Genomic DNA, 27,718 nt, shown 5'->3' on the forward strand with positions numbered 1-27,718 from the left:
CGCCATCTTCGCCGCCATCTTAGACCGCGCCTCAGGACCCCTGCTCGCCTGGCTGTTCGCGGCCCGCCGATACCTCTGCCACCGCTGACCAGCCCAGCGACTCCCAACATCTTCCGCAGCTCGTCTCCATCACCCTCGATCAGTCTCGGCCCGCAACCTCGCGACCGCTACGACGACGGTAGAGATCAACGGGCACGAGACGATGTAGGTGGGGAAACCGAACAGAGTGAAGATGCTATGGAGGGCTTTACTTACCGTGGCAGAAGTCATATCGGGGCATGGGATGGCGAAAGGGAACCGGGAGTACTCATCAATCACGTTCAGAAAGTACGTGTTGTGGTCGGTGGAGGGGAGGGGCCCTTTGAGGTCCATGCTGAGGCGCTCAAAGGGGCGGGAGGCCTTCACCAGGTGCGCTCGATCTGGCCGGTAGAAGTGCGGCTTGCACTCTACGCAGACGTGGCAGTCTATGGTGGCGGTCCTGACCTCCTCAATGGAGTAGGGCAGGTTGCGGGCCTTGATGAAATGGAAGAACCCGTGACCCCCAGGTGGCAGAGGTCATTGTGGACAGCCCGGAGTCGGTCCACTTGTGCGCTGGCATATGTACCGCGGGATAGGGCGTCAGGGGGCTCATTGAGCTTCCCCAGGCGATACAAGATCTCATAGTTATAGGTGGAGAGCTCGATCCTCCACCTCAAGATCTTGTCATTTTTGATCTTGCCCCGCTGTGTATTATTAAACATAAAGGCAACCGACCATTGGTCAGTGAGGAGAGTGAATCTCCTGCCGGCTAGGTAATGCCTCAAATGTCGCACAGCTTCCACAATGGCTTGGGCCTCCTTTTCGACAGAGGAGTGCCGAATTTCAGAGGCATGGAAGGTGCGGGAAAAGAAGGCCACGGGCCTGCCCACCTGGTTGAGGGTGGAGGCCAGAACTACGTCCGATGCATCGCTCTCTGCCTGGAAGGGGAGGGATTCATCGACCGCGTGCATCGCGGCCCTGGCGATGTCTGCCTTGACACGGTTGAAGGCCTGGCGGGCCTCAGCCATCAGTGGAAAAACTGTGGGCTGAATGAGTGGGCGGGCCTTGTCCGCATAATTAGGGACCCACTGGGCATTGTAGGAGAAAAACCCTAGGCATCCTTTCAGGGCCATGGGGCAGTGGGGGAGGGGGAGTTCCATGAGGGGGAGCATGCAGTCAGGGTCGGGCCCTCGGACTCCATTTTCCATGACATAGCCAAGGATGGCTAAGCGGTTGGTGCGGAAAATGCATTTCTCCTTATTGTAGGTCTGGTTAAGGAGTTTGGCGGTATGGAGGAATCTTTGGAGGTGTGCTTCGTGGTCCTGCTGATCGTGGCCGCAGGTGGTGATGTTATCTAGGTACGGGAAGGTGGCCTGCAGTCCGTACCGGTCAACCATTCGGTCCATCTCTCGCAGGAAGAACGAGACCCCATTAGTGATGCCGAAAGGAATCCTAAGGAAATGATAGAGGCGGCCATCTGCTTCAAATGCGGTGTATTGGCGGTCCTCTGGGCGGATGGGGAGCTGGTGGTAGGCGGACTTCAGGCCCACTGTGGAAAAGACTCGATACTGCGCAATCTGATTGACCATGTCAGATATGCGTGGGAGGGGGTACGCGTTGAGCTGTCGGTATTGATGGTCTGACTGTAATCAATGATCATCCTGTGCTTCTTCACAGTCTTTACTACTACCACTTGAGCTCTCCAGGGGCTGTTACTGGCCTCAATGACCCCTTCCCACAGAAGTCGTTGGACCTCCGACCTGATGAAGGTCCTGTCCTGGGCACTGTACCGTCTGCTCCTAGTGGCGATGGAATTGCAATCTGGTAGATCGACCTTAAGGGTTGTTAGGCCGCATACGGTGAGGAGGGATAGGGGTCCGCCGAATTTTAAGGTTAGGCTTTGGAGATGGCACTGAAAGCCCAGGCCGAGTAACAGGGCAGCGCAGAGGTTGGGGGGGGGGGGGGGGGGGGGGGTGGGGGGGGGGTGGGTACGTAGAGCCGGAAGTTGCTTAACTCTACGCCCTGGACGGTGAGGGTCACGATGCAGTACCCCCGGATTTCCACGGAATGGGATCCGGAGGCCAGGGATATTTTCTGGGTGATGGGATGTACTGCGAGGGAGCAGCGCCTTACTATCGTGGGGTGGATGAAGCTCTCTGTGCTCCCGGAACCAAAAAGGCAGGTCGTCTCGTGCCCATCAATCTTCACCATCGTCGTCGCGGACACGAGGTTGTGGGGCCGGGACTGATCCAGGGTGTTAGAGACGAGCTGCGGCAGATGCTGGGAGGTCCCGGGCTGGTCAGCGGTGGTGGAGGTAGTGGCAGGCGATGAACGGCCAGACGAGCAGAGGTCCTGAGACGCCGTCCAGAATAGTGCCAAAGATGGCGGTGCCCACGGGGCGCACATGGCGGGCGACATCAAAGATGGCGGTGCCCACGGGCCGCACGTGGCTTACGGTGAAGAAGATGGCAGCGCCCACGGACTGCACGTGGCTTGCGAAGGGGAAAATGGCGGCGCCCGTGGGTCACACGTGGGGAGTGTAGGAACACCGGGCCTGGAAACAGCGGCGACCGGCCGGGCCTGGCAAACAGAAATAAAGTGTCCCTTCTTCCCACAGCCATTGCAGGTCGCGCTCCGCGCCAGGCAGCGCTGCCTGGGGTGTTTGTTTTGCCCGCAAAAATAGCACTTGGGCCCCCCAGAGTTGGCAGGCTGCCGCGCGGCGCAGACTTGCGGTGGACTGGAGTCGGCAGCTGGTGGGGCCCACGATGCCGCCACGCGGTTGGTGGCGTAGGATTGGACGTTACGGGAGGCCACATCTAACGAATTAGCGAGCTGTCTAGTTCCCACAAGATCAAGCGTACCCCCTTCCACTAGCCACTGGCGGACGTACGCGGACTTCATGCCCGTAACGTAAGCGTCTCGAATTAAAAGTTTGGTGTGCTGGGCTGCCGAAACTGCCTGGCAGTCACAGTTCCTACCTAACTTGTGCAGGGCATGCCAGAAATCGTCCAGAGACTCCCCGGGGAGTTGCTGTCTCGTGGCCAGGAGGTGCCTGGCGTATACTTGAATCACTGGCCGAACGTAATTGCCATTCAGGATCTCCATCGCTTCGGAGTAAGTGGACGCATCCCAGATGAGAGGAAAAATGTCAGGGCTCACCCGTGAATAGAGGACTTGGAGCTTCTGCGACTCCACGGGTTCCTCAGCCGATGTCCGGAGGTAGCTTTCGAAGCAGGCTAGCCAGTGGTCAAAGGTGGACGTAGTGTTGGCCGCTTGAGGGCTCAGCTGCAGGCGGTCAGGCTTGATGCGGAGATCCATCGTTTAAAAAAATCTTTGCTCAATAAATTGATGCACTATCAATTACCACAAAGACGAGAGTAGTGGAATAATCAAGGCTTTATTGAGCAAAGATGTTGTGCGTCCTGCAGCTGCAACCAGAATGTTCCTCTACTATACGGCAGTGCCGTAATACATGTAATACAACTAGTGGTGACTACCACAGTGGTAAACACCACTGGTAACACACTAACCATATTACGGTACTGCCACTGTACTACAGGTAACACAGTAAATCCCAGCCTGCTGGCTCCTCCCAGCACGTGATGTATAAAAGTGTATGCTCTCCTGCGCTGCTCCCATTCTGGTTGCAGCTGCAGGAGGCTCAACATCTTGGGCAATAAAGCCTCAATAGTTTCACCATTTGCATCTCGTGGTCATTGATGGTACATCAATGTCAACCACAAGGTGCCCATAGGAAGGCCACCAGCTTTTAGAATGCAGCCTCCCCAGGTGGAAATAGCCACTGGCAAAAGGCAGAGGGAGACATTCAAGCAGCCATTAATTTCCCACTCCAGGGCCTCAGTTGGTGAAAGGGTGGACAAGCTGCCCGCCATCCATCCAGCATTGATAAGATAGGAATGGAAGAAGGTGACTGGCTTGGTGCCGCAGCAATACATCTTAAAAACTAGTTCACCGCCTTTATACTTCTTGTCAGCTCTGATCGGCAGATCACGATATGTGAGCCTAAAATTCCCTAACGCAAACTGGGATATATACATGTACAAAATAGCGGATGGTAAAAACAACCAAACAATTATTACTATATTTATATGAATGTGTTATAATAAGCGCTATGAAATTTGAAGTGTTGGCAGAGTGTCACAAAACCGGCAACTTTGGGACTGAGTCTTGCAAATTTCAGGGGCGAGATTCTCCGACCCCCCCGCCAGGTCGGAGAATCGCCGGGGGCTGGCGTGAATCCCACCCCCGCCGGTTGCCGAATTCTCCACCACCGGATATTCGGCGGGGGAGGGAATCGCGCCGCGCCGGTTGGCGGGCCCCCCCCCCCACGATTCTCCGGCCCAGGTGGGCCAAAGTCCTGCCGCTAAAATGCCTGTCCCGCCGGCGTAGATTAAACCACCTACCTTACCGGCGGGACAAGGCGGCGCGGGCGGGCTCCGGGGTCCTGGGGGGGGCGGGGCGATCTGGCCCCGGGGGATGCCCCCACGGTGGCCTGGCCCGCGATCGGGGCCCACCGATCCGCGGGCGGGCCTGTGCCGTGGGGGCACTCTTTCCCTTCCGCCTTCGCCACGGTCTCCACCATGATGGAGGCGGAAGAGACTCCCTCCACTGCGCATGCGCGGGAATGCCGCCAGCGGCCGCTGATGCTCCCGCGCATGCGCCACCCAGAAATGTCATTTCCGTGCCAGCTGGCGGGGCACCAAAAGCCTTTTCCGCCAGCTGGCGGGGCGGAAATTGGTCCGCCGCCGGCCTAGCCCCTTAAGGTTGGTGCTCGGCCCCCCACGATGCGGAGCATTCCGCACCTTTGGGGCGGCGCGATGCCCGACTGATTTGCGCCGTTTTGGGCGCCAGTCGGCGGACATCGCGCCGTTTCCGGAGAATTTCGCCCCAGATCTTGCGAGTTTTTGGAGAAAAAATTTGGAAACTTAATCCACTTAATAGGAGCCGCATCTTTGGGGGCCGAGCCCCAACATTGAGGGGCTATGCCGAAGCCGGAGGGATTTCCGCCCCGCCAGCTGGCGGAAATGGCGTTTGTTGCCCCGCCAGCTGGCGAAAATGGCGTTTGTTGCCCCGCCAGCCGGCGCGGAAATGCGGCTCATGCGCGGGAGCATCAGCGGCCGCCGACAGTTTCCCGCGCATGCGCAGTGGGGAGAGTCTCTTCCGCCTCTGCCATGGTGGAGGCCGTGGCGGAGGCGGAAGGGAAAGAGTGCCCCCACGGCACAGGCCCGCCCGCGGATCGGTGAGCCCCGATCGCTGGCCAGGCCACCGTGGGGGCACCCCCCGGGGTCAGATCGGCCCGCGCCCACCCCAGGACCGCGGAGCCCGCCCACGCCGCTTGGTACCGCCGGTAAATACCAGCTTTGATTTACGCCGGCGGGACAGGCAATTTCTGGGCGGGACTTCGGCCCATCCGGGCCGGAGAATTGAGCGGGGGGTCCCGCCAACCGGCGCAGCCCGATTCCCGCCCCCGCCCAATCTCCGGTACCGGAGACTTCGGCGGGGGCGGGGGCGGGATTCACGGCGGCCAACGGCCATTCTCTGACCCGGCGGGGGGTCGGAGAATGACGCCCACGAAATCAAGTGAATAAGAATACGTAATTGTACATAATACATCAGTAAATAACATTTGAAAAAAAAACATTAAGCAAGGCTGATTCTCAGGCTGTGCTGAATTGAAGTACACGCGTGCCAGTGAACTTACCAGAGAATTGTTGCTTCCTCTATGCCACCTGTAATCCATTTCATTTTCATTGTGTGTTCAGGTTGGGTCGGGTAAGGAGGATTGGGCCATAAGAGATTGGGTGGGGTAAAGGGTCGCTTGGACCACTCATGAGTGTGGGAAGCCAAAAAATAGTCTGGCACGCCACTGCGCCAAATGCGCCACCTAGCCGAATTATCCCGTTGAGTTATTCTACTCATTTAAAAACAATTAACTTGTCGTATGGCAGCTTTGAAAATGTCTGGATTTTAAACAACTCCAATTTTCAGCGAGCCGCATTTGAGGTACGGCTGTAGTAATAATGGCAAAGGCATTCACTTTATGCTGAATGAAACATAATTCTGAAGGAAAAGCAGGTAATTATACCTGGAAATATTGCACTTTGAACATGCAAGATGGTTGAGGATGGAAAGTCAGTCACTGGCGGAATTGTTAATGGGTGATATTGTAAGCGAGACAATTGGGAGAATGTTCTCACCCCTCCCCCCACCCCCCCCATGTCAACTTCTGTGGGAAAAGCAGTGTTTAGCACGCCGGCTGCGGCTCTGGCTTTTCCCGCCGAATTTCTAAACACTCAGAGAAAAGTCTGGTCTCTCATCAGCAATCTTAGCTCCTGAGAAATACAAAAATTACAAAAGGAATCCCCACAGACACGTGGGGCGGGATTCTCCGGTCGTCGGGCAGACGCGGACGGAGAATCCCGCTTGAGGTCAATGGACTTCTCCATTGTCCGCCTCTCGCCTGTGGCATTCTTGAGGCGGGTGGGGTGGAAGAATCCAGCCCATTACCATCCCGCCTACCCCAGGGAACCCACCCCACAGACACTGAACACGCACCCCCCCCCTCCCCCCTCCCCATCCCGTCCCCAGGGAACCTGTTGGCTGAAAGTTTGTTGACTATTTGCCTTTAAAAGCTACTCCAAGCATTATGGAATAATCATGATAGCATACACATGTTAAGAATAAAGGGGATAAAATCCAACTTAGGCAGGGTGATAAAATGCGGTTTCCTATATCTGCTGTCAGTTATGCACCCCACTAGATATGAAGGTCCATTCTATCAATATCAAGCAGCATGAGCGGTGGGAAACAGATTATTTTTATTATTTCCTTGCCTAATTGCCCTGAGAAGATGGTGGTGAGTCACCTTCGTCAACCATTGCAGTCCATGCGGCATAGCTAAACACAAGGGGCTGGGTTCTCCGGCCAATCTCCAACGCCAAAATCACATTTGGCGATTGGCCGGAGAATCCACGTTGGCGCCAAAAGCGGGGACGGCACCGCTTTTCCGATGCTCCGTCCCCTCCAAAACGGCATACTTTCAGAGGGGGGGCTTTGGCGGGGGCTGGGGGCACTGGCGGGGAGTGGGCCTGGGGTGGCGAGCCTGGCCAAAGGGGGTTACTATTTGGCAGGCCGGGTCCGCACACGGGCAGCGCCATATTGCACGGCGTGGCCACGGACCCGACAATTCTCCGGCCGTGTCCGCAGCTAGAGCCGGGTGCTCTACGCTTTGCCACCTAAAATGCCACCTTTTCCACACCGGCGTCAGCACTTAGTCTCAGAATCGGAGAATCCAGCCCAAGGTTTTGTCGGGGAGTTCAGGGCTCTGATCCATTGACAGTAACGGAATAGCAATATCATTCTAAGTCAGGATGGTATGTGGCTTAGAGGGGAGCTTGAAGTCGGCAGCGTTCCCATGCGCATGCTGCTCTTGCCTTTCTAGGTGACAGAGGTCACAGATTTCAAAAGGAATTTTGGTGAGTTGCTGCAGTACATCTTGTACATGTATATACCGCTGCCACTGTTTGTCGGTGGTGGATTGGGTGATTGTTTAAGGTGGTGGGTGGGTTGCTGATAATGTGGACTACTTTGACTCGGTGGCATTGAGTGTTGTTGGAGCCACATTGACCAAGGCAATTCTGACCTGCAGGTGGTGACTTACTCACGGCAGAATTCCAAACCTCTGATCTGCTCCTGAAGACACAGTATTTACATGGATGGTCCAGTCCAGTTTCTGATCAATAGTAATCCCCAGGATGCTGATGCTGGGAGAAACAGGATCAATAATACCCTTGAATGTCAAGGGAGAATTGTTACTCTCACTTGTTGGTGATGGTCATTATCTGCCACTTGTGTAGTGTGAATGTTTTTGTCCCATCGTGCTATCCCACTATGACAACTTTTTAAAAATTCATTTAAGGGGTGTGGATGTCACTGGCGAGACAAAGTACAGGAAAGGCTGTTAAGGGAAAATTATCTTCACCACAATGATGCTATTAAGATCTGCCGTGCCAGCGAGCTAACTGCGCAGCAGATTACCACTCTAAATCTAAAGAATTTTGGCGTGAAGCTGAGAGAGGCAGCCGACGCCATTAGTGTTGTGACGCACCCAAAAGACAAAACGTGATCCCAGCAGCGATGCCCATTTTAAGCGAGTGAATAAAACCTCAATTTTATGCAAGTGATGCGGCAACAAACATTTGCAAAGGCACTGTCCAGCATTTGGTAAAATTTGTTGCAGGTGCAAAGACAAAAATCACTTTGCCAAACAATGTTTTTCTATGAAAAAATTGAAAATACCAAAGTTAATCAGCGCGATTGATGAAATAAATCTTGAAGACACTTTTCTCATAGACAGGGGGCGGGATTTTCCGACCCTCAGTGCCGGAATCGTGCCCGGCGCAGGGGCAGAGAAAAGCCGTTCATGCCAGAAATCCGGCGCAACGGCATTTCCGCGATTCTCCGTGGACCCGCCAGTCCCGCGCGCGGTCGACATGGCACTGGTCGGGGGCCGTTGGAACAGGCCCCCGCGCCGATTCTCCACGGTGGACCGGCTGAACTCCCACCAGCATGGTTTACATGTGGTACCACCTGGCGTGAGCTGAGACCCGCGGCCGCGGTGGTGGTCCTGGTGGGGGTGGGGGCGGGGTATTTGACTCCGGGGGGGCCTTAGCGGTGGCCAGGCCCGCGATCGGGGGCAACCGATCGGCGGGCCATTATGATCTGGGCGGGACCTACCTTCCTCCGCGCGTGCTCCACCATGTCAGGGCGCCCACGCCGAGGTAGGCCGCCGTGCACATGCGCGGTCGCGCGATCTGGCTAGCAGGACCCGCCGGCAGCCAGAGCTGCGGGATCCATGCCGGGGCTCTGTTAGCCCCTGGAGAACAGAGAATCACCCCGGACCTTCGAGGAAAAAGTCCGGAGTGATTCTCACCTGCTTTCCGGCGGACATGGGGATTTAGTCCCCAGAAGGGAGAATCCCACCCAGGATATCTAGTGAAGATACACATTGTGACAGGACGCAAGTTAAACAGGCGTCAAAGCAAATTTGCAGTAACAGCAATATAGATGTAAGTCTTCAAAAAGATATCTGGACAGTTCCCCTGATGATTAATGGAACATTCACAATGTCAAACTTGACACTGGAGTGAGAGCCAATTTAATCAGTTTATCTGATTTACAAGAAATAAAGATTAAGCCACATGTTTTAAATACTACAACATCATTAAAAGATGATAATGGAAAAAATAATTAATATACTGGGAGTCCGTGAACTAGAGGTCCGTGTAAAGAATAAAGTGCACTCAGTAAAATTCTCAATCGTAGATGCCGAGTGTGAATCTTTATTGGGAGTGGAAGCATGTGACGCACTCGAGCTAGTGAAAAGAGTCCACACTGCAGACAATAATATAACCATGCAACAGATATCAATGGATGCAATCCTGAAAGAATTTCCTGAAATTTTTCAAGGATTCGGAGTGTTACCATTCATCTATTGTATCCAGTTAAAGGACAATTCACAACCAGTTATACATGCACCAAGACATTTACCAGCTCCACTGAAGGAATAACTTAAGAATGAGTTGGGGAGAACTGTGTACAAGAATGAGCTGGTGAGAATGACGAGACTGGGAGTGAAAAACCGCATCGAAGAACCAACAGATTGGATGAACTCCATGGTTTGCGTGAAGAAACGCAACAATGACCAACGTATTTGTAGGGATCCGAAGGAGCTCAATTTCAACATTAAAAGAGAGCACTATCCTATTTTGAAGAGAGAAGAAATCACATGTGCGATGTCAGGAGCGACATGTTTCAACAAACTAGACGCATCACACTGTGTTTGGCAACTCAAGTTAGATGAGGAGAGCACAATGTTCTGCACCTTCAATATTCCATTCGGGCGGTTCTGTTTTCTCAGAATGTCATTTGGTGTGATTTCAACATCTGAAATTTTCTATCGGTCAAAGGAACAAGTTGTAGAAGGCATTTCAGGCATCAGAGTATACGTTGACGACATTATTGCATGGGGCTCAACAAGAGAAGAGCACGACGAAAGGCTTGTCAAAGTGTTGAGAAGCATCAAAAACGTTTGGACTGGAACTGAATAAAGCCAAATTTCAGTTTGGTGTTGAAAAAAAAATCACATTCAAAGAACAAAGAACAAAGAAAAGTACAGCACAGGAACAGGCGCTTCGGCCCTCCAAGCCTGCGCCGACCATGCTACCCGTCTAAACTATAATCTTGTACACTTCCAGGGTCCGTATCCCTCTATTTGCATCCTATTCATGTATTTGTTAATATGTCCCTTAAACGTTACTATCGTCCCTGCTTCCACCACCTCCTCCGGCAGCGAGTTCCAGGCACCCACTACCCTCTGTGTAAAAAAACTTGCCTCATGCAACTCCTCTAAACCTTGCTCCTCGCACCTGAAACCTATGCTCCCTAGAAATTGACCCCTCTACCCTGGGAAAAAGTCTCTGACTATCCACTTTGTCTATGCCCCTCATAATTTTGTAGACCTCTATCAGGTCGCCCCTCAACCTCTGTCGTTCCAGTGAGAACAAACTGAGTTTATTCAACCTATCCTCATAGCTAATGCTCTCCATACTAGCCAACATGCTGGTTAACTCTTCTGCACCCTCTCTAAAGCCTCCACATCCTTCTGGTAGTGTGGCGACCAGAATTGAACACTGCTCCAAGTGTGGCCGAACTAAGGTTCTATACAGCTGCAACATGACTTGCCAATTTTTATACTCAATGCCCCAGCCAATGAAGGCAAGCATGCCGTATGCCTTCTTGACTACCTTCTCCACCTGTGTTACCCCTTTCAATGACCTGTGGACCTGTACACCTAGATCTCTCTGACTGTCAATACTCTTGAGGGTTCTACCATTCACTGTATATTCCCTACCTGCATTAGACCTTCCAAAATGCATTCGGAGGAGACAAACTTGCTGCCAAAGGTATACAACCTGACCAAGAAAAAATTGTGGCGAGTTTAACATGCCACGGCCAACAGACAAAAAAGGAGTCCTCAGATGCTTGACAAGATAAATTTTGTAGGAAGGTTTATTCCTCATTTTGCAGTTATAAAATATCATGCCTGAGAGAATCAATAAAGAAGGACACTGTTTTCTAGTGGTCGGACAGACATGAACATGAATGGCAAATGTTACAGGAAGCATTGACTGCAGCACCTGTTTTTGATCCTACGAAGAAGACAAAAATTTCGACAGATATATCAATAGATGGGTTTGGAGCAGTACTATTGCAGCAAGACAATGACGAGAATTAGCTTCCAATTGCCTATGCTTCAAGGTCAATGACTGACACAGAGCGACGACATGACTACGTGTACGGCCTACCAACATTTTTAGTGAAAACTGACCATAAACCACTTGTGGTGATAGTAAAAAGAATCTCAATGAGATGTCACCCAGGATAATGAAGTAACAAAAATATGGGGCTGGATTCTCCACAGCCCCGAGCCGAAATCGTGTTTGGCATGGGGGGGGGAGAATGGATGTTTGCACGGGAATCGTGCCCGGCGCCGCTCCCGCGATTCTCCGGTCCGCGGATTATGCGGCGTGGTTGGTGGGGCATTGACAGAGGCGCCCCCAGCGATTCTCCAGGGAAAACTGTCCGTGTTCCCGAAGGCATGGTTCTAACCACGTATCGCCAGTCGGGGACATCGGGTGGCGGCTGAGGACTCAGTCCGCGGTTGTCCTGGTGGGGGCGAGGGGATCGAGCAACGGGGGTGGCCTCATGGGCGGCCGGGGCAGCGATCGGGCAGCTCAGATCCGCGGGCACGCGCCATCTCAGTGGGGCCTATATTTTCAATGGCGGTCCACGGTCTGAGTCTGCCATGGTGCACAGGGCGCCCACTGCAAGCCGCCGCCGTGCGCATGCGCGGACTCACGACCGGAAGTGCCGGGACCGTTTCCTCAGCCAGATCTGCGAGCAGCTCCCCGGCGCCCTGCTAGCCCCCTGCAGGCAGGAGAATCGCTCTTGACTTTTTTAAGGTAAGTCAAGAGTGAAATGCCAGACATAGCCCCATTTTTGGAGAATCCAGCCACCAATTTCAATCTAATATACATGCCAGGTAAATATCTTGTTCTAGCAGATGCACTATCTCGTGCTACAGACATGAAAGAAGACCAATATTTGCATCAGGATATACAAACACAAGTAAATTTTGTGGTGGAATCCTTTCCTATCTCAGATGAGAATCAAAACTAATAAGCGATGAAACCAATAAGATGAAACCTTACAGAAGATAATAAAATATCTCAGTGGGATGGTCAAAAAGATCCTCCGCTCACTACCATAATATCTGAGCAGAGCTAAGTGCAGCTAATGGTTTTTTGCTAAGGCAAAATAGAATAGTAATTCCAAAATCATTACAACCAATGATTCTGAAAAAGATTCATTGAGGGTACTTAGACATAGAAAAATGTGAAAGACGAGCCAGAGAGACGGTATACTGGCTGGGTATTAATCAAGATATTCAAGATATTCAAGTCATGATTGACAATTGGGCAACTTGTCAGAAATTTCTGTACAAACAGTGAAAAGAACCAATGCAAATGGGAGAAATCATTACAAGTCCATGGCGAATTATTCTGCCTTATCTTTTGCACTGATGTGCTGGGCATTGAGCATGGGTATATTTGTGGAGCCTCCTCCTCCAGTGAGTCCACCACCATTCACGACTGGATGTGAAAAGGCTGCAGAACTTAAATCTGATCCATTCGTTGTGAGATCACTTAGCCCTGTATACTACCTGCTGCTTATGCTGTTTGGCATATAAGTAATTCTGTTTTGTAGCTTCACCAGGTTGACACCTCATTTTTCGGTATGCCTGGCGGTGCTCCTGACATGCCCTCCTGCTCTCTTCATCGAACCAGCGTTGATTCCTTGAGGATACAGATTGTAGTTGAGTACAATTCTGCTGAGTCATTCTGAACTCGAAATACTCCTCTGAAATAAAATGCCAAAATCTTCTGATATGAGTCCACAGCATTAGTTTCTTCACCATAATGATGCACAAATTCGACCTTTTTTTTTTACTGTCAATCTGAATGGTTATCAGGTTTGATGATTTCATAGCAACTTGTCCTGTTGCTGAGATGCTGTTACTATATCTGATTCTTTTTGGACAATATGGAAAACTTCAACGTATTGTTAACAGATTCCAATTTTATGGTTACCGAAGATTCAGGTTGAAAATGAAAAAAAAATCATTGATTCAGGAGGCACAGTGTTACTGTAATCAAAAGGGGATCATAGCAGGTGGTCCTCCAAAGTTCTCCTGAGCAGGAGATTTCCATTCAATCTAAACCGAACTACACACAGAGAGACCACACAATGCAATTCTTGCTAGCTGTTTTGTTTCGCACTACCGAGGAGTTGGCATTCTTATATTTGCTAATCTGAGCAAATAAAAAAAAAAGATGTGAAAAGGAGCAAGTGCCATTGGATATTCCATCTGCGCATCCCACTGTTGTGGAAATCCCTACCGCTCTAAAAAATGGAACAGAGCTAAAAGCTCAATTTATCTCCTTCAGGCCTTGTTTACCGGCAACAATTATTTCTTCATGTCGCATTCTATAGCTGCAAAAATGGAATATTGGATTCCAAGTCACATCTGCCACTGAGCTTTACAAAAAGGAACACAGAATTTTCCCTACAATCATGGAAACTCTGGACAGCACACAGAGGCCTTGTGTAATGGACTGGCTACTGTGCCCATTGGCCATGTTGTTGGGGAGCAAGAAGAGCAGGAGGTGGCATCTTCTTGTTCAAATGGATTCTGTGGCACTATTAAAGGAGCAGGGAATCTTCCTGATGTCTTTCTCAGTATTTGAACCTTGACCAACACCATCAAATACAGATATTGTATATAGATGCAAACAATACTCTTCTTGTTTGTGGGACGTTGCTATGTGCCAATTAACTGTAATGTCTGCCAGAGTGATAACTTTGAGACTTACCTGTGTTGCGTGGCACGAGGTAGACAAAACACATGCCTGCATCTGTTTCAACAGCTAGTCTTTCCTGGAACAGGTCGCTAGCCTGTCACTGGAGGCTATAGTTTGAGGGGTGTCACTCCTGCTCCTACTGCCTGTCATTGATGTTTTGGAAGGATTTATAGACTAGATAATTGATAATCTAGTTTGAACGTACCTTTCATAAGCCATCAAATTCTGGAGTGGGACGAGAGCCTCTAAGCTTCGATCTAAAGCAGAAACACTTGGCATAGTAACAGTACGTTACAAAATAAAATTAATCCACCTTGAATGAATTACTGCGATATATTAAGAGGATATGATAATATACAGTGTGATCACTGCTCTATAAATTATATTTTTTCCTCTCTTTACCTCATACACATGAATGTGCTGTATGGTTAGTTGACACCAACATTTGTGCTTTACATTTGTATCCTCCTTAATGGCTTATCCTGCTGGGTCCTCCAAGTGGCAGAGACAGCTTTACCTTGGTCTGTTACAGATTGCCATACTTTGTGCTGTCAAGATGAACTCCCACTCCAAAAAGATGCTTGATATTGCTGTTTGCCTGTGCTTAGCGACACTGACAAGGCTACATCAGATGATGATACTGAAAGTATACAAGACCACTCTCAATCTTGGCATCCTATTTAAGCTTTAGCTGAGTTTCCGACCCCATATCTTCTCCACAATGAACACTGCCTACTTCAACCTCTGTAATGTTGCCCATGTCTGCTCCATCTCAGTTTATCTACAGGTGAAATACTTATCCATGCCTTTTTTACATTTACATTCAACTATTGCAATGGCCTCCTGGCTGGGCTGTCTCCTTGTGCCCTGCATTATTTTGAGCTTACCCAAATCTCTGCTGCCTATATTCTAATTTGCCCATCGCTCCTGTGCTTGACAGCACATTTCACCTTCAGGTACTTCAGTTTTAAAATCTTCATTCTTGTTTTCTAATCTCTCCATGGCCTGGTCTCGTATTACCTCTGTAACCTCCTGCTCTCTGAGACATTCCCAAAATCTCTGTGGCCCTTTAATTCTAGCCTCTTGCACATCCCTGATTTTCATCACAATGAAATTGGTGGGCTGTGCCTTCAGGTGTCAAGAGACTAATCCCCGGATATCTTCCTTAACCTCTCCATCACTCCACACCTCTCACTTCCTTTGAGAAACACCTACAAATAATAATCTTTATTATCACAAATAGGCTTACATTAACATTGCAATGAAGTTACTGTGAAAAGCCCCTAGTCGCCACACTCCGGCACCTGTTTGGTACACTGAGGGAGAATTCAGAATGTCCAATTCACCTAACGAGCACGTCTTTTGGGACTTGTAGGAGGAAACTGGAGCGCCCGGAGGAAACCCACAGACACGGGGAGAATGTGCAGACTTCGCACAGGCAATGACTCAAGCGGGAACCGAACTTGGGACTCTGGCGCTGTGAAGCAACAGTGCTGCCCAATGTCCTACCGAGAGTCAGGAGGTGAGTTTCCCACCTCAGGATTAAGACCATAAGACATGGGAGCAGAGATAGGCCATTTGGTCCATCGGGTCTGCTCCACCATTCAATGACATCATGGCTTATCTGATGTAATCCCCAATTCGACTTTTCCGCCTTACCCCCATAACCATTGATTCCTGTACTGATTTAAAATCTGTTTATCTCAGCCTTGAATATACTGAGCTACCCAGCCTCCACAGCCCTCTGTGGTAAAGAATTTCACAGATTCATACCCGCTTAAACAAGAAATTTCACCTTATCTCTGTGTAAATGGGTGACCGTTTACTCTGAGATCATGCTCTCTGGTCCTAGACTCTCCCAGAAGCAAAAACAACCTCTCAACATCGACCTAGTCAAACCCCCTGAGAATCCTAAAAGTCTCAATAAGCTCGCCTCTCATTCTTCTAAACTCTAATGAGTACAGGCCCAACCAACTTAACCTCTCCTCCACTAGTTAAGGCTGCCATTCTGAAAATGCAATTCTTATCCCTACTCGATAAGAGCAAATTCCTGCGGATGCTGGAATCTGAAACGAAAGAGAAAATGCTGGAAAATCTCAGCAAGTCTGGCAGCATCTGTAGGGAATGAAAAGAGCTAATGTTTTGAGTCCGATGACTCTTTGTCAAAGCTAACAGACAGAGAAAGTGGGAAATATTTATACTGTGGAGTGAGAATGAAAGATGAGTCATAGCCACAGAAACCCAGGGAAACCGGGTGCTAATGGCCACAGAATTCAAGGGGAAAGAGCGCTAATGGCAGTCCCCAGAGAGGACAAAAGATGTGAAAGATCAAACTGCAGGGAAACTAACATCAGAGGATGAACTGTAGATGTGGGGGTCGGGGAAGAGGGGGATGGGGGGAATTCGGTGGCTTGGTTGGGGAGGTTGAGGAAGGCTTTTCTCCTGAGCCTGTCCTCAATTTGCTGCATTTGCTGGGTTTCCCGAAGCCCGTCCATAATTACGCCTGCAAAATAGTTCAGACTCAAGGCTTCCAGCTTCATTAGCACATTTAAAATGCTAACCTTCCTCCTGGAGACAGATTGGCTGCCGGCCCCATGACCCGCCTCAGTAAAATCTGCAAGTTAGTGGTTTGGAGCCAAGACCCCAATCCCGACATGCTCAGAGATCTCGCCATTCATCCCCCAGCCCCACCACCCTGCACACAATTACATACATTCATCCATGTTAAAAGCCTCCCCTTTAGAAATAACTGAGTTCATGTAAATAGCACAAGAATGCTGAAGGGAATTACATTATTTTTTAATTATGACGTTGAATAATTCTTGAATAACATCACCTCAGTGCTTTCAGGATTTACACTGCAGTAGCTACTATTCGAATCACAATGCATCATGCAATTCCTGTGAATATAATATACGACACTTAGCACCAAGTATTTCTAATGTGCAATGAAATGCAATGTATAATTCTTTGTCAGTTTGATAAATAATTTATGCCATTGCTGGCATCGCTAGTGATTTTGCAATTCGTTGGCGTAGCAAAACCATCTTTTATTTTTGGCATATTAACCCGATGATAATGGGGCAACTCATTATCTCATCAGCGACAGCAGAAATTAGGAACAGGCCAATGACACAAAAAAACAAATCTAAATTTAATTCTCTCAACTTTCATGTTTAATTCGAATTGGAAAGTTGGTGGAAACATTTTATTTTTATTTCTAAACCTGAAGCACGTTGAACCAGAGGGGCTGTTTTTACACCAGGCACCAGTTCCAAACTGCTGTTGCTAAGTTATACTGCCACCTGCATGTCACGTTCACTCAGTCACAGGGACTTGGAGCTGGAATGGGAGATCCCACATATAATTCCCCACTCAACATTATTCTTCGCGAATGTTCAATCCTAAATTTATTAATTTCAAAGGTAACTGTTGTGACGACCACAAAGGACATGGGGGAATTGTCGATTAGTCTCCCCGTGTGATTTGTGGAATACGACTTCCCCTATTCAGCGGGCGGAGGGTCACCCGATACGAATGATCCGGCAGGAATTTAAAACCGACAGCCCAGACCCGGAACGGCATCCCCGATGGTCATTGGGCTGCTGCACAAGCACTGTACACCATGGCAGTGAGTCTTTTCGTTGCTCGAATAAACAAGTTTTGTTTGAAACCTGGCTTAGCGAGTTATTACAGTCATTTAATTGATTATACAAACGGGTTGCTTCCGTTTGGTTTTCACTGGTCTGTCATTATTTTCACTGTCCGGGGAGGGGGGGGGGGTTGGGGTTGGGAGGGGCTCTCACTGTTGGGGGGGAATCTCACTGTCGGGGGGGGGGAACTCTCACTGTCGGGGGGGGGGTGGGAATCTCACTGTCGGGGTGACTCTCACTGTCGGGGGAGGGGGGACTCTCACTGTCAGGGGGGGAACTCTCACTGTCGAGGGGGTACCTCTCACTTTCGGGGGGGAGAATCTCACTGGCGAGGAGGGGGGACTCACGGTCGGGGGGGACTCTCACTGTCATCGGGAGGAGCTCGTACCGTCGAGGGGGTACCTGGTGTGACCATCAATTCACTCGAGACGGGAGTATAAGCCACCCCAGGGGAGGCAACAGCATAGCACAGATACAGATACAAGGGCAACAGCACAGATACAAATACAATGGTGGGTTATTGGCATAACACATTCACCACATTCACCCCGTGTTAAAAAAATGAAGTCTGGCGGGGAAGATGGGTTCATAAGTTCAGCCGGACCGGCGCACGGATTGTGCGGTGTGATCGCCAAAGCTGTGGCGTTGTTGCTGGCCCGGGTGTCGAGCTTGTCCGTGCTGGCATCGGTAGTGAGGGCGCCGGTGCGGGTACAGACGTGGACTCCGGGAGCGTCTCTTCTGGAGCTTCATTCCTGTGGATCGGTGAAGGGGGGATGGCGGGCGGGAGAGAGCGCGGGAGCCATATCGGGGTGGGGGCGCTGGTCATGGTAGGTTGGGCGGGATATGGTGGGGGGCGGTGGTAGTAGTGGTGGTGGAACCGGCAGGCGCCAGGTCCCGGAGGGAGACAGTATCTTGTCGGCCATCAGGGTGTTCGATATAAGCGTACTGGGGGTTGGAGTGTAGGAGCTGGACCCTCTCTACCAGCGAATCGGCCTTATGGCTCCTGACGTGTTTTCTGAGTAGGACTGGTACGGCTTCCACGATGGCTTGGGCCTCTTTTTCGACTGAGGAGTGCCGAATTTCGGAGGTGGTGAGGGTGCGTGAGAAAAATGTTACCGGTCTGCCTGCTTGATTGAGGGTAGCGGCGAGAGCGACCTCTGATGCGTCGCTCTCCACCTGGAAGAGGACAGACTCGGCCATCGCGCGCATCGCGGCTTTGGCGCTGTCCGCCTTGATGCAGCTGAAGGCCTGGCCGGCCTCAGTCGCCAGTGGGAAGATGGTGGCCATGATTAGTGGGTGGGCTTTGTCCGCATTGTTGGGGACCCACTGGGCATAATATGAAAAGAACCCGAGGCACCTTGGGGCAGTGGGGGAGGGGGAGTTGCAGGAGGGGGCGCATACGATCATGGTCAGGTCCTAGAACCCCATTTTCCACGACGTAGCCAAGGATGACTAGTCTGGTTGTGCGGAAAACGCATTTCTCCTTGTTGTATGTGAAGTTTCGGTTTGGGCAGTTTGGAGAAATCTGTAGAGGTTGGCGTCGTGATCCTGCTGATCATGGCCGCAGATGGTGACATTGCCCAAGTACGGAAATGTGGCCGCAGCCCGTACCGGTCCACCATTCGGTCCATTGTTCTTTGGAACACCGAAACCCCGTTCGTGACGCCAAAGGGGACCCAGAGGAAGTGGAAAAGGCGGCCATCTGCCTCAAAAGCCGTGTAGTGGCGGTCCTCCGGGCGGATTGGGAGCTGGTGGTATGCAGACTTAAGATCCACTGTGGAAAACACTCGGTAGTGTGCAATCTGGTTTACCATGTCTGCAATCCGGGGAAGGGGGTACGCATCGAGTTGTGTGTATCGGTTTATGGTTTGGCTGTAATCTACAACCATCCGGTTCTTTTCCCCGGTCTTGACGACCACCACCTGAGCTCTCCAGGGGCTATTGCTGGCCTCGATGACTTCTTCCCGCAAGAGTCGCTGGATCTCGGACCTGATAAAAGTCCTGTCCTGTATGCTATACCGCCTGCTTCTGGTGGTGACTGGTTTGAGTCGGCGGTGAGGTTTGAGAAGAGTGGGGGAGGGTCGACTTTTAGGGTCGCGAGGCTGCATATGGTGAGTGGGGGTAGGGGCCCCCTGAACTTCAGATTTAGGCTCCTGAGATTGCATTGGAAATCTAGTCCCAATAGGAGAGGAGCGCAGAGGTCTGGGAGCACATATAATTTTAAATTGGCGTACTCGCCACCCTGATTTGCTAGGGTTGCAGTAGTGCACCCTCAGATTTGCACCGAGTGCGACCCAGAGGCGAGGGAGATGGTTTGGTGCGCAGGGAAAATTGGGAGCGAGCAGCGTCTTACCATGTCCGGGTGAATGAAGCTCTCTGTGCTCCCGGAGTCGAAAAGGCAAGTTGTCTCGTGCCCGTTTACCCAGACGGTCATCATGGAGCTCCGGAGGTGCTTGAGTCGCGACTGGTCCAGGGTGACCGTGCTGAGTTGCGGGTAGCCGGCGTGGGCGGAGGTGCTGGGGCGGTTCCGTGATGGCTGCCCTTGTTGATTGTACGCGTCGAGCGGCGTAGCAGATGGCGGCCAAGATGGCGACCCCCGTTGGTCGAGCGTGGCGAGAGGTGAGGAAGATGGCATCCAAGATGGCAGCCCCCATGGATCGCACGTGGCCGGCCGCGTAGGGGAGGATGGCCAAGATGGCGGACCACGTGAGTCACACGTGCTGTGAAGGCTGGAAGATGACTGCGCCCAAGGATAGCACGAGGCTGATGATGCGTCTACAGGGGGCAGAGTCAGCAGACACGCTGCCACACTGCGGGGTCTGCGGGCCTGTGAGTCTGAGGATCGGGCCTGTGAGTTAGAGTTCTTGGAGCTGGCCAGGCAAACTTTGGCGAAATGTCCTTTTCTCCCGCAGCTGCTGCAGTTCGTGTTACGGGCCGGGCAGTGCTGCCGGGAGTTTTGGGACTGGGCGCAGAAATAACTGGGTAGCCCCCCATGGTGGGCGGGTGGCTGCGCGGCACATGACTGGGGTAGTCTGTGGTCGGGGGTCCACGAGGGGGTCGCGTGGTCAGCCGGGAATGCGGTAAGGCTCTGGAACACCACTTTCAGAGAGGAGGCTAACTTTACCGTCTGATCCAGGTCCAGGGCCCCTTTTTCGAGTAGGTGCTATCTCACGTACTTAGACCGGACTCCCGCCACGCAGACGTCTCGGATGGCGAGTTCCATATGTTGAGTCGCAGCCGCGTGCGAGGGCTTTGAGGTCGCGTAGGAATCTAGCGATTCCCCAGGGCGCTGGTGGCGAGTGGTGAGGATGTGTCGTGCGTAGACCTCATTCACGGGCCGTACATAGAGGCGTTCGAGCATCGCGAGGGCGTCTGCGTAGGGGGAGGCCTCGTCGAGTTGGACAGAGATTTGATGGCTCACCCGTGCGTGGAGGAGGCTCAGCTTCTGTTCGTCGGTGACGGAAGGAGTGAAGGAGGCTGCAAGATAGGCCTTGAAGGAGCGGAGCTAGTGCGAAAAAATGTCTTTCGCTTCCGCGGCCTGCGGATCGAGTTACAGTCGGTCAGGTTTGAGGGCCGATTCCATAGTTGCGTTTAAGTTGATTAAATTTATGTAACCATCAATTCTCTCGAGACGGGAGTGGAAGTAAACTGTGGCTTTAATCAACTTAGAACAGTGCCTGCCTGCGACTGATCCAATATTGAGAACCACCTACAGGTCGACTGCTCTTTATACCTCCCTTCAAGGGGAGGAGCCATGGGCAGAGCACAGACAGGCCCCAAAATGTTCCCCTATGGATAATGCCATACAATGGCCCGTAGGAGGAGCCCACAAGGGCAACAGCATAGCACAGATACAAAAACAATGGTGGATTACTGGCATGATACATTCACCACAGTACCTCTCACTGTCAGGGGGGGGAGAATCTCACTGTCGAGGGGGGTACTTCTCACTATTGGGGGGGACTCTCACTGTCGGGGAGGGGGGAGCTCTCACTGTCGGGGAGGGCGGACTTCTCACTGTCGGGGTTGGAGGGAGCTCTCATTGTCGGAGAGTGGGGAGCTCGCACTGTCGGGGAGGGGGTAGCTCTCACTGTCGGGGAGGGGGGAGCTCTCACTGTCGGGGAGGGGGGAGCTTTCATTGTCGGGGAAGGGGGAGCTCTCACTGTCGAGGAGGGGGGAGCTCTCACTGTCGGGGAGGGGGGAGCTCTCACTGTCAGGGAGGGGGGAGCTCTCACGGTCGGGGAGGGGGGAGCTATCACTGTCGGGGAGGGAGGAGCTCTCACTGTCGGGGAGGGGGGAGCTCTCACTGTCGGGGAGGGGGGAACTCTCACTGTCGGGGAGGGGGAGCTCTCACTGTCGGGGAGGGGGAGCTCTCACTGTCGGGGAGGGGGAGCTCTCACTGTCAGGGAGGGGGAAGCTCTCACTGTCGGGAGGGGGGAGCTCTCACTGTCGGGGAGGGGGGATCTCACTGTCGGGGGGGTATCTCTCATTGTTGGGGGACGCTCACTGTCAGGGATGGGGGGAGCTCTCACTCTCGGGGAGGGGGGAGCTCTCACTGTTGGGGGAGGAGCTCTCACTGTTGGGGGGGGATCTCTCACTGTCGGGGGGGGGATCTCTCACTGTCAGGGGGGAGCTCTCACTGTTGGGGGGATCTCTCACTGTCGGGGGGGGAGCTCTCACTGTCGGTGGGGAGCTCTCACAGTCTGGGTGGGGAGCTCTGTTGGGGGAGGGGAAGCTCTCACTGTTGGGGGGGGATCTCTCACTGTCGGGGGGGGAGTTCTCACTGTTGGGGGGGGAGCTCTCACTGTTGGGGGAGGGGGGACTCTCACTGTCGGGGGAGGGGGGAGCTCTCACTGTTGGGGAGGGGGGAGCTCTCACTGTCGGTGGAGGTAGCTCTCACTGTCGGGGATGGAGGGAGCTCTCACTGTCGGGGAAGGGGGAGCTCTCACTGTCGGGGAGGGGGGAGCTCTCACTGTCGGGAGGGGGGAGCTCTCACTGTCGGGGAGGGGGGAAGCTCTCACTGTCGGGGAGGGGGGAGCTCTCACTGTCGGGGAGGGGGGAGCTCTCACTGTCGGGGAGGGGGAGCTCTCACTGTCGGGGAGGGGGGAGCTCTCACATTTGGGGAGGGAGCTCTCACTGTCAGGGAGCTCTCACTGTCGGGGGAGGGGGGACTCTCACTGTCGAGGGGGGACTCTCACTGTCGGGGAGGGGGGACTCTCACTGTCGAGGGGGGGACTCTCACTGTCGGGGAGGGGGGAGCTCTCACTGTCGGGGAGGGGGGGATCTCACTGTCGGGGGGGTATCTCTCATTGTTGGTGGACTCTCACTGCCGGGGATGGGGGGAGCTCTCACTCTCGGGGAGGGGGGAGCTCTCACTGTTGGGGGGGATCTCTCACTGTCGGGGGGGAGCTCTCACTGTCGGGGGGGACTCTCACAGTCTGGGTGGCGAGCTCTGTTGGGGGGGAAGCTCTCACTGTTGGGGGGGGATGTCTCACTGTCGGGGGAGGAGCTCTCACTGTTGGGGGGGATCTCTCACTGTCGGAGGGGGGGCCTCTCTCACTGTCGGGGGGGGGGGGCGGGGGGGGTAGCTCTCACTGTCAGGGAGCTGCCCAGAGGTCACTCAATCTCGAATGAGCACTCACTGTCAAGGGATACTCACTGTTGTGGGGGCAGTGCAGTTTAGTTTTGTTCCAAGTCGAGATTTTTGAAGGAATTTCCTGTCAATCAACCCTATCTGTAGTTACTCAGATTTTTGTGTTAATGATTGCATCGTTATCCTCAAAAAGAACATCATCTTCTTTGGACCAAATAGGAAGCTGCAACATAAACCAAGAAGATTCAATGATTTTCTCTGAGCAGTAACCAACTGCTGCCTGTTGCTGGCACTAACCTGTGCTCTCGCCGTCTGCTAAGCTGTTAGGGGATTCCCTTCAGCTCCTGGATTACAGGAGAATCTTTATTTATAATGAGAACCACAGGCTGTGTATGGAAAAACTAATTGTTCGTACAGTAGACATATCCAAACATGTTTGGCCTAGGTTCAATTTACCAAATTAGACCACAGGTAAACAAGGAAGATGCACTTGAAATGGGAGGCATTGGGAACAGATGTCCTCACCGAGAGTTCCTGTTTAAAACTGTGATATATCCCACCTGAGCCTCATATACCAGTGTTATCGACATGCCATCCTTTTTCCTCAAGTTAGAAATCCCTCCCTTGATGTTGACAGATCTCTCAACTGTGTTTGTTTTATTTCCTGCATTTCTGCTCTCTCTACTTCCCATCTCTCCTTGAACCATAACGTGGTTTCCACTTGTGCTCACCTTTCATCCCACAATGCTCCACATTCGAGGGATAATCGCCCGTCAATTCTGAAACTTCCAGTACGGCACCACACCAATACATCTTCCCCTCTCCGATCAGCATTTCAAAATGGTCGGCATGGTTGTTGGATCACACCACCACCCTATCCCCGTAATCCAGTGACCCCACCTAACCTTTTTTGGACACGAAGGGCAATTTAGCATGTCCAATCCATCTAACCCGCACATCTTTGGACTGTGAGAGGAAACCGGAGCACCCGGAGGAAACCCACGCAGACACGGGGAGAACGTGCAGAATCCACACAGACAGTGATCCAAGCCAGGAATCGAACCTGGGACCCTGGAGCTATGAAGCAACAGTGCTAACCACTGTGCTACCGTGCCGTCCTTTCTCTAAACATTCCTTTGCGTGATACACAGGAAATAATGACCTTATCAAGATAGCCATTGTCCCGCAGGATAGATTTGATGTGTCAAGTTTGCAAGGTGAGCAAATGGCGAGGGCCTTAGTTGCAAGATTGCTGAGAAGACTAATCTCCTAGCACACGGAGTTATACTAATCCCAATGTGTAATATTCTTGTATTACTTAATTTTCAGTGCCAGAGAGGTTGATTGGTAGTAACTGACAGTTATCACACTATTAAAAGCATATTTAAGGGCGGCACGTGGCGCAGTGGTTAGCAGTGGGACTGCAGCGCTGAGGACCCGGGTTTGAATCCCGGCCCTGGGTCACTGTCCGTGTGGAGTTTGCACAGTCTCCGTGTGTCTGCGTGAGTTTCACCCCCACAATCCAAAGATGTGCAGGTTAGGTGGATTGGCCACGCTAAATTGCCCCTTAATTGGAAAGAAAATAATTGGGTACTCTAAATTTATTTTATTTAAAAAAAAAAAATTTTAAGAGCGTATTTGCACTTTCTGAAGCTGGATTAATTCCTATTTACCTTGAAAATTCAGCAACTTCACATTGTTTAATGCATTTCAATGGTGAGGCAGTTTTGCGAAGCAGTACAATTGAGACAGTGGATTCAACCTACAAACTAGGTGAGTAGAAATTATGATGCGTCATATATGTTTTTCCACCATTGGTCTCACCACTAAAGTTCTTTTCAGTGACCTTTGATGTATAAAACAGGCATTGCGTCTTGAAGATGTTGTAGTAGCCGTTGGAGAAATCAGTGATGAACAGAGCCAGATCTCAGGGCCTGCCTATTCCAGGATTCTTCTCACTTTAAGGCCACCACCAAAAGGTAAGTTCCAATTTTTGTTTCTTTAATAGTAATCTTTCCCTTGAAGCTATTGGAAGGAGCGGTCCACGGCACCCTCCATAGGTACTGAAATTGACACCTTCCAACTGCAACCTTCTTCCCTGACGGACATGAGGCCTTCCCTCAGAGAAGCTGCAAGTTCGGGCATGACCAGCAGCATAATGTCACCAAATTCCATTGCTTTTGAGCCTCGAGCTTGGACACACACAGTGCTCGCACTGTGCTGAATCTGTTAGCCAGGCTGAGAGGCTGGCTATGGGCTGAGAATGCAGTGGGTGAGACAGTGTGTGAGAGAAATTGGATGGTGCTGGAGAGATTGCAGGAAGAAGAGATCATTAATGTGGTGGAGAGATTAGATGGAAAGTTCGCAGATGGAAAAATCATGGGGAGCGATTCGAGGGGGAGATTGCGGGTGGAGAGATTGTGAGGGAAGAGATGGTCGAGGGAAAAGGCTATGGCTGTGATCACAGAAGAAAGGACAGAAGGGAAAATAGATCGACACGGGCCTGGTGGGGAGATTGCTTGGAAGGTGGTCTGATAGATTACAAGGATGTCTTTTGGCCTATTGTTCCAAGTCTGCATAAGTGGCTGCAGGAAAGCACTCCTTCTCCTCTGGGCCCACAAGCAGTGCTGGAAGAATACTTAGCTACTGTGGTGTTTTTTACGTTGCTAAATAAGGATGGTTGGCGTAGTGTTCACAAAGACCACAAAATAGCTTTAACTTGAACAAATCTATAAATTTATTAACGCTACTAATTTGGATTTTACACTTACTCCTAATTGATAATTAACATATAATCTACACTCATCTACAACTAATCTCTACACTATTATAAACTATGATCTGCTCTCACTCACACTATCTTTCCTTCAGTCTGTACTCTAGCTATCTCATTCAATTCTCTCTCATCAGGCTTAGCATCAATGTCTTATATACTTGTACATCTAGCTCCCCCTAGAGGTTGATTTAGACATTTCATTAACCCTTGCAGTTCTTACATTTATGATAATGTCACAGCTACCATGCATTGCAAATTTACATCACTCCCAAAAGTGGAGGCACAGGGCCTCATTTATTTATTAGAATCATCAACCTGCCTCTAAGGAGCAGGTTACTCATTCAATACAAACCCAACTACCGTTATCCCAGAAGCAAGTGGGTTCACTGTAGATTGGGGTGAGCTGTCCACTTTTCAATAAGCTAACCCCCCTTCCCTGCCAATATTATCCTGTCCATTCTGGGAGGGGAGGTTAAAATTATCCCTCAAGTGTGCAATATACAATCCAGTGTAGATTTTACATCATCAGGTTCTCCAAGACCAGTGAACAATTTGATGGTAAGTATTAGATATTTATTGGTCCCAAATTACTTGATAAACTCAGTTGTTTCACCTAATTCTGTCAGTGAGATCAAATCTGCTTCCATTTAAGACACACAGCTACACACACAACTGTGTATCAGCACACGAGCACATATATTATATATCTTTAGCAGCAGCTTGGTGCAGGACACATAAGTTATTCCCATTGTTCATTGCCTTTAATATTTGCTGCTACCTGAAAACTAACATAATTGGGAGTATCACAACAAACTGTTGGAACTCAGGGCGTGATTCTGCAGAAACATTACTAAGTGTTATAGTGAGCGGGAATTCGCATGAGCTTCCCGGTGCTCGGTCCAGCGAGGCCAGCAATGCAATTCAACGTTAATTGGTCCACTTAACAAGGCCTCAGGGCCTTCTCGCCGCAAATGATGCATCGCCAGTTGATTCACCGGGACTGCACTTGCCAGCCCCCCACTAACAAGGTCGAGCAGCACTTAAGCTGCACTTGCTCAGCCAACCCCAGCCAGCTCACAACAATAGTGCCCAGGAGACCGGCCCCAAGATTTGGGGATGCTGGCCTGGGAGGCTCCTGGGCACGGTGGACGCCAGGAGGGATGACCTGTTCCACTGCGGGTCCTGCAGGGTGAGCAACAAGGTAGCCAGTGCTGCCTGGGATGAGGTGGCGGCAGCTGTCAGCTCAGCAAGTGGAATAATAATCTTTATTAGTGTTTCAAGTAGACTTACATTAACATTGCAATGTAGTTCCTGTGAAAATCCCCTAGCCACATAATTCCAGCACCTGTTCAGGTACACTGAGGGAGAATCAGAATGTCGAATTCACCTAATAAGCACGTCTTTCGGGACTTGTAGGAGGAAACCGGAGCACCCGGAGGAAACCCACGCAGACACGGGGAGAATGTGCAGACTCCGCACAGACAGTGCCCCAAGTGGGAATTTAATCCTGGCACTGTGAAGCTAACCACTGACCAGGAGGACTGGTCTTCATTGCCAGCAAAAGGTCAATGACCTACACCGAGCAGCACGAGTGAATAGACAACAATGCCCCCCACCACCGCTCCCACCAAGGGAGCACCCTCGTAATTTACCAGGTTGGTAAACAATGACTCAC

General features: G+C 51.2%; 1 protein-coding gene and 1 long non-coding RNA gene across 4 annotated transcripts in view; one reads left to right on the top strand and one right to left on the bottom strand.

Moving 5' to 3' along the window:
* The window catches only part of LOC140410474 (CUB and sushi domain-containing protein 1-like), a 3,392,839-nt gene that overhangs the window by 2,366,747 nt on the left and 998,374 nt on the right, over window positions 1-27,718 (bottom strand). The window lies entirely within an intron of this gene.
* LOC140410473 (uncharacterized) overlaps window positions 1-27,718 on the top strand; it is a 178,467-nt gene that overhangs the window by 111,525 nt on the left and 39,224 nt on the right. The window contains exon 2 of one of the 3 annotated variants that reach the window (XR_011940657.1): window positions 25,110-25,246. The exons of the other annotated variants lie outside the window; for them this stretch is intronic. This is a non-coding gene — a long non-coding RNA (uncharacterized lncRNA). The remainder of the gene's footprint in view (window positions 1-25,109; window positions 25,247-27,718) is intronic. 3 annotated transcript variants of the gene reach the window in all.

Source organism: Scyliorhinus torazame, chromosome 4, assembly GCF_047496885.1.
Source record: "Scyliorhinus torazame isolate Kashiwa2021f chromosome 4, sScyTor2.1, whole genome shotgun sequence".
NCBI classification, from domain to species: Eukaryota; Metazoa; Chordata; class Chondrichthyes; order Carcharhiniformes; family Scyliorhinidae; genus Scyliorhinus; species Scyliorhinus torazame.